Source organism: Benincasa hispida, chromosome 4 (assembly GCF_009727055.1).
Source record: "Benincasa hispida cultivar B227 chromosome 4, ASM972705v1, whole genome shotgun sequence".
In the NCBI taxonomy this organism is placed as follows: Eukaryota; Viridiplantae; Streptophyta; class Magnoliopsida; order Cucurbitales; family Cucurbitaceae; genus Benincasa; species Benincasa hispida.
The window spans coordinates 22,922,396-22,930,352 of record NC_052352.1 but is presented as its reverse complement, the minus strand read 5'-3'; the positions used below and the strand labels follow the sequence as shown (position 1 = coordinate 22,930,352).

The window sequence follows — 7,957 nt, the reverse complement described above, 5'->3', positions numbered from 1 at the left end:
TCTTCATGAAGTTGTTGTTGGCATTGAGCTCAGTATTGAATGCTTGCATGTACATTGTGTATAAAAGCTCTAAAATTGAAGATTGGTTAAGAAATTTTCTGGGTTCTTTAGAAGACTGCTACAGAAATTCGTCTTGACCAAAATCTACACTTATACCTTTCACAAATTCACTCTAATTGAAGTTTCACCACTCAAATTCAAGGCTGAGAATAGTATAGAAGTTCTCTTGGTGGTTCACTATCGAATTGGAGCTGGAATCATGTGAAGAGCAGCTTGAAGTTGATTGAATTCGTCAAAGGTATGTTCATAAGAAACCCTCTTTTAATTTTCTGGAAAGCATGCTCTTAGAACTGAAATTAAATATAATTAGAGTGCTTATTGATTCTGTTTGCTTCCGTTGCATGCTTGTATATCCTATCATCTTGAACTACAAAAAGAGTTTCCCTAGATTATATACTACTTTATAGCACATTAATTGAGTTTGTAAGGATCTAAAGAGAGTTTTTATCTAATAAAGAATGTCTAAAACTAATTAATTACAAATCTTTCCTTGCCTACTAATAGAAATCATAACAATCCAATGGAAACATAAACAATAACTAACCCCTTAGATACTTGGAAATTCTTCTACAACTAACCACTATAAACAACTCAATGGACAATTACTTATAAATCCAAACAAGTAAGCCTATCAAACTAAGAGAAAAGACTAATAGCAACCATTTTCATTTAGAAAAATACATAAACATAAACAAAAATACTTACAAGCTTACAAACACAAACGAACTCAATGGAAACCGACTTATCAACCAACACAAGTTACAAGCTTATCAAAACTAAGAGGAAAAAATAATAAAAACCAAATTCATCTGACAAAATGCATAACCAAAAAAATACTTATAAACAACTCATCTTATAAAAAAAAAATAAACTCAACAAGAAGTTAATGAAACTCATGAGCTAAAACAAACTCTAATAGAAACCATAACAACTCATGGAAACATAAACAATTATTGGAGTTGATGCCCTAAATCTCGTAGGGTCCTGTAGTTTGTAAACATATGTATGAATAAATATTTGTGATGTAATAATATGAGATATTTTCTTCACTATTGTCTATGAAATATGATATATTTTAGTTGAATTAACCACAAACCAATAAACTAAGATCCCTGGTTATCGTTGTAACTTAAGCATGTATGTGGAGACATACAAGTGAATCATGCCTTAAGTGATAACCTAAATGGTTTGTAGTATATGAATAAAGGATGGATACCTTATCCGTAGATGTTACAAGTGTTGTGAAGTGCTATAGATGGTCTGATCCTGATTATTCATGTGGAGACATATAAGTGAAGGTATCCTATACAAAAGAGTTTGTATAAGATCGGACCACGAAATGTTTAGTCTTGTTATATAACGCCATTCATGACAGAGACTTTCATTTCACTAGGATGACCATAGGTAACATGACCTTAATCCTGAGTGAGTGGGGAACTCATACCTATGAGGGCGGTCCTTTGATTTGCATGGGTACGAGTGGCCAGATTGTCGACTCAAACCTACCACTTTGGGGACTCGTCTGATTGGGGAGCTGAAAGCTTAGCTGCACAAGACGGAATTCACTCCTTCTCCGAAGTAGGGGTAAATAGATAGATAACTCCCTTAAGGGCTGATTCCGAGGCTTGAACAATGTGGCACCATACACTTTCTCATGGCCCGAAAAGTGCACTCATAGTAGGACTATGATGTATTGTTCATTAGAGGAATCAGTAGTACTTAAGGAGTTAGATGTAATTACAGGAGAAAAACGGTAAATTGGCCCGACTATACTTACGAGTGATCTGTGAAAGGTTACTGTAATGTTGATTAGTTATATCCAATGGAAAAAGAAATATATCTGTAGTGAGAAGAGTGCAGTTGTCGATCTTTAGTGGAGTGTCCGACAATTAACGAATGGTGGATATCGTGATTAAATAGTTTAGTCAGTTATTCATGTACCGTTGGAGCTTCAAGCTACAGGTCCATAAGGTCCCCTTGGTAGCTCAATGGATTCAAGTTCAGAATCAATTTTTGGGTTAGTATGAAATGTTCAAATTAACAAGAGAGAATTTGATTATATATGATATAATTAAATTATTTCAATTATATGTGATATAAGTGATTTGATGTATTAAATACATTATTTGGAGGAATTAATATAAATATGATTTATATTAAATAAAGGAGAAAAGAACTATGGTTTATATATTACATATGATGTGATATTAAAACTATAGGTTATAAATATAATATGATAAATTAGTTATTATATTTATTTATAATAAAAACGGTTATAAGATAATTGTTTTATTTGGTTATTTTCTTTTGTCCATTAACCGTGCAAGTGGGAGGTTAATTTCAGTTTTAATAACGGAAGAATAAAATGAAAAGAGTTTTCATTTTTTGGTTGATCGCATCATTATCGCATAACAATTGATCGAGTGAAAGGAAACTATATAATAGCCCTTTCGAGAGAATAAACGACCAAGCAAGTTTTCTTGACGATTGTTCCTCGTTACCAGACGATCGAGTACCCACTGTCTATACGATAAACTATACTTTTCTCCCACTTACTCGATCGTATACTTCTTCATTCCTTCTACCAAATTTACACAGAGCTCACACCTCCTGAATTCTCACTCCGAGAATACCAAGGTAGCCTTCTGATGGTGTCTACTTACTGTTCGAGGGACAAGTATTGTTTGTTCTTGATCGAGGAGATTGCTGAGGATCAGACAGTTCGTGATTACATTGGGTGTTCGTTGTGTTCGTGATCATTTAGACTTTGTTGGGATGCCTGACCAGTGTAGATCGAGGGAATACGTGAATAAGAGTTCTTCAAAGGTATGTCTCTCAATTCCCTTTGTATTTAAGTTATGAAAGCATGCTGTAATTTTCTCTAAGTTGCATAATTATGGTTGTTTGTTTGTAAATGTTTTATTCTTTCACAATAGGCTTGGAAAGATCTTGTTTCCCCTCACTGATTCTCTTGAATAAGAGATCCTTCAACAATAACTAAGTTATGACTACCATAACTGCATGATAGTCAGAGCACTATAACACATATTCTAATCTATCACTTTTAACAAATTAGATTTTAAGAATAATGTTTTATATTATTACCTCTTAAAGGAACATATTTTGCTCGTTTGAACTCCACTTATTTATTGTATTCCCAAAATCATTGCAGCATTTCCTAGACAACAAAAATATAGTTGTAGATCTGGCCAACAAAAATCTGGCCATTGAAATATAAAATATGGCCAACAAAAAAAAAGTAATAAGTACGTGAAAATAAAAAATGGTAGGGATGACATGATACATTCTTCTAGCACGCTAATTATCAACCCATTGAAAAAATTACTACAAACCGTAACAAAACTCATTAACAAAAATATTAACATTAGGAACTAAATTATTTTCCATCAAAGCCATGAATAACTTATCAACAAAGCTAGAAGGCAGTAACATAGCAACAATGAAGTAGCAGATAAATAAAACTCATTAGCTAATTCTACAATAAAAATAGCATATGTTAAAATTGAAATGTTGATTCTAAAACCAGTTTCCTTCAAACCATGGGCAAATAGGAGAGTATTACCAAATGGCCAGCTAGATTGTCACAAACATTCAAACTTTCAATCTTCTCGTACTCTTGTTCAGTTCCTGATATAGATCTTCATAAAACTTCTAGAATGTACACAGATCAACAATTAAACGTGCTAGAAACGAACAACCCAAAATTTGTAAGCCACACTAAGAGAATAAAAAAGTTAATTAACATAACAACATCTCTCAAATTGATCTTGGATCTTGCAAGGGTCAATTGGATTCCACTGCACGTCGACATTAAGAGTAACCTGGAAGACAGTAACATATCCAAAACTAACTTAACAATATAAATTTGCTCGATGGAAACTCAATCATAATGGTATAGTATCAAAATAGCTATCTATAACAACTAATATCTAGACCATCAAATGCATAATTGAAATATATGTTATGACAATTTAACAATATAAGAGCGCTTGATAAAGAAACATTAGCTTCAAGTTCAATTACACTTTGTCAGTTCATATGAGCCCAAGTACACTTCAAATTGGTAGAGACAAAAACTTGAAGGAGAACCTCCAATACCCTAACCTACAGTGTCGACATCATCATTTATTGGTTCTTCCACTATACAAATCCATTTTCATTACCATTGCCATTGAAAGATAGAAATCGATCAATCAATAGCCACACTAGAATCAATCTAAAAAAAGGGGGAGGGGAAGATGGTGATGAAGAAAAAAACTAAGATTCTTATTTCTCAAAATCTTCACCATCTGATCTAGGAGAGTGGAGACTAACTTCAAGACCTTCTTTTTTTACTTTAAAGTGGTGAAAATTCAGCTTTAGAACAACCTTCTACAAAAGAGAAGAAAAGGCAAATATCAAGGAACAGAGTGAAAGGGGTAAATTGAGAAATGGAAACAACCCTTCATTGCTGAGAACGGGTCATAGGTGATAATGCCTGTGATTTTTCTTTTTTCTACAAAGAAGAAAATATTACGGTTTTGGATAAATAGTAGAGGGTAAAAATAGCAGAGAAGGAAGAAGAAGAAAAGAGGGAGAAGTGAAGAAAAGAGGGACGATTCACTATTGCTATTAAAAATCACCGATTCACGATTTGGAGAGACATCGAAACTGAGAAATCGCGAAGAAATTAAACAAGTAAAGTAAAGCTACAATCAATAGTAAAGTACAACACAAGCATTAGAGAAACTAAACAAATAAAACTTTGTTGAGTGATTTTTTAATGAAGAGTTCTTGAAGAAGGAAGGAGAAAATGGTGCAAGTGTAACAAAATGACAGAGGCAAATAAAAGGTTGAGTAATAGATCCCTTCTCTTCTAAGAGCAAAAATAGGCAAATCGCAAAATAAGCCACAAACATAAAATGCAAGTCGTAAATAACACACAGACGTGAAATGCATTTCTATCATAAATAACGAACAAACGTGAAATATCATCTTACAAGAAAATCAAGCTCCATGCTAATATGTTTTAGAAAATGTGAAATGCAATTCTATTTAATTTTTCAAAAGAAAGATGCAAAGAAATACACATATTACATAAATACAGAGATTGCAAAACTTATTTGTTAGAAAACTTTTCAATCCACACTTAAAATAGTGGAATTAGACTATTTCGAAAGCATAAATCTGCAAAATCTGCATAGAGCAGTGGCAACAAAGGCAACATTCAACACAATACCCAAAGAAGTGAGTCCAATGCAAAGAAAATGATAAAAAGGCAAAGGCAACATTCACAGTAAAAAAGATTTGAAATCACTAAATTTTACAGGAAAATTGAAATTCATTTTTTACATATACTCATGTCTGCAAAATCAAATATTAACCCCACAAAAACAAGTAATACTAAACAAAAACAACTAATGCTCCACAAAAACAAACCCAACAAGTTTATATTTTTGAAAAAAACCTACCTAAGTTCTTCAAATTTCCATATAAACATGGGGCAATTGGTACTCAAAGTCATTGACATAAAATTTGAAAGAAAAATAAAATAAAACATGTAAGCAAGTGAGTATAAAGTAACAAATTCATGAACATAAACTCATTGGAAAACAACATAACTCGTGACCTTATAAAATTACTTTTAGGATATGAAAGGGAGCCAAATTCTAAAATACGTTATTAGTAAGATACCATTTTCTATAGTTTAATTTTAGACTATGCACAAAAGTTACCCAAACATAATTAGAGCTACTGTCCATAATTGTTAATATGCTTTTAAATTCCACCTCTAAACTAATGCTTATTTTGTCTCCTCTCTATCATCTACAAGTGAACAATTTCATGGATCAACTAACTTGTACTTCTAATTATGATTAGGGTTTTTTAAAGTTTTTGTTTAAAAAATAACAGAAGTAAAGCTCTTTTAAGCCTCTTTTAAAGTTTAAATTGATTGATTCAGGAATTTTACCATTGAAATTGCAAGAACTAAAGTCTAAGTACCTTAAGGCCCTGACTTCATCAATGGAACTAGGAATCCCTCCTGAAAAATCAGTTTCATGGAGACCCAAAAATTCAAGGGATTTTTATTCACATAAGAGAAACCCTGGAAACAATCTACTGACATGACAAGAGAAACCCCATCATTGTCACGCCAACAAATTCTAAGAATATAAATAAAATTCTTTAGATGAAAAAAAAAACAGAGGTCTTACAGAGAGAGAGATTGGAGCTTCCAATTTTCAAATTCAAATGTTAGCTACCATTAAAGAAGAAGAAGAAGCTTCACAATGGTCTTCAGTGGTGCCTCTAGCACTGCAATAAATAAGTTCATTCCGAAGAAAAACAAATAAAGAACAAACAAGAGATGGTAACAAGGAGGGAAAAAACAAAGAGAATTGTAAGAAGAAACCAAAGACGATGAAAAGAAGAAAAACAATAATTGATGGCGCTAAAAAATCCCAAAAAACAAAAAACTCACCGCGGACGTCGAAAGAAGAAACCACCAAGAAGAATGTTGGAGGAGAGAATCATGACCGGCATACAGTGTTTTTAGGCAAACTACAACTGTTGATTCGTTGGTGGCGATGAGGAAATCGAACCGTGGAAATGAGGGAAAATGGAAGGGGAAATCGGAGAAAGGGGGAGGGGAGGAAAAATAGAAGGGAAAATCGGACAAAGGGGAAAGATGGAAGGAAATTTGGGAAATGAAAATTGGGGGAAATTAAAAAATGAGGGGGGAAATCAAGAGGGGAAAAATTCGTCAAAATGTTTTCACTTAATTTTTTTGCACTTTCAACAACGAGGTAATATGTTGCTGAAAGTTATTAACCTTTAGTAGTGTCAGTATATACGTCACAATTTTTTTTAATGACGCCAAGACAAATTTCGTGACTAATATTGATATTTTGTGACATGTGTTTTAAAGTGTTGCTATTAGTTAATTTTTAGCAACAAAAATGGTCTGTGTCACTAAACTTTTGTTACTGAAATTGATTTTTCTTATAGTGGCTATCATAATCCACTCCATGTTTAATAGTTGGTGTCCCAAACGTCTCCAACTAATTTCCATAAGAAATTAGTGGCAATGATTCTCTTATTGGTTTAAGAGTTTTCTTGTTTTTAAAAATATCCTACAATTGGTTAAAGAAATAGTCTATTGGTTTGAATAAAGATTCTCACAATGGTCTAAAAATAATTTCATTATGGCTAGTTGTAAGAGAGATGGCTAGTTAAAAAAAAAAAAAAAAAAGGAAAGGAAAGAAAATAGTTTTCCCTTTTTATTATTATCTCATAAATCGTCTCCTTTGATCAAATCTATAATTTCCGCAAGCAATCGTAAAAAAGTACTATTTGAATTTCAAACAAAGAGAAGAAGTTTGTGTGGTGATGAAGAAGTCGAAGAAAGATAAAGGAATTGGTAATGAAATTTTTATGCAATAAAAAAAAAATTGAAAGACAGAAACATACAAGAAAAAAACAACAGCGAAATGAACTAGATTCATTTTGATCTTAACATTCAGTTTTTAAACTATATTACTATTACTATCTATACGAAAACTCATAAATATCTTTTATCCATGTAACCCTGATTATTCTCTTCTATTTATTACATATTCGCATCACAACTCCTAAAAAGTCAAACGTGGAAAAGGTTAAGATGTAGTTAACTAAAATCTTTCCCTTCTAAGGAGATATATTTATTAGATTCTAATAATATCAATAAAGTTAACTAATCAAAAATGGTGGTACTGAGACAACAAAATCTTTAAAAATCAATTATTAAGCTCAAACTATAAAAAGTAAAACATGTACAATTGGTAGTGGCCCGTTGTTAATCTGATTTATGAAGTAAAATATAAAAGGTTAATGACATTAATTATTGCCTTAATTAGCC

General features: G+C 32.1%; 1 long non-coding RNA gene across 1 annotated transcript; it reads right to left on the bottom strand.

Annotated features, from left to right (window-relative positions):
• Window positions 1–412: 412 nt before the first annotated feature.
• LOC120076706 lies at window positions 413–7,020 on the bottom strand. Its single transcript, XR_005481619.1, has 5 exons — window positions 6,542–7,020; window positions 6,276–6,375; window positions 6,064–6,177; window positions 3,166–3,902; window positions 413–427 (listed from the first exon to the last, which is right to left on the bottom strand). It is a non-coding gene; the product is annotated as an uncharacterized LOC120076706 (long non-coding RNA).
• Between the last annotated feature and the right edge of the window lie 937 nt (window positions 7,021–7,957).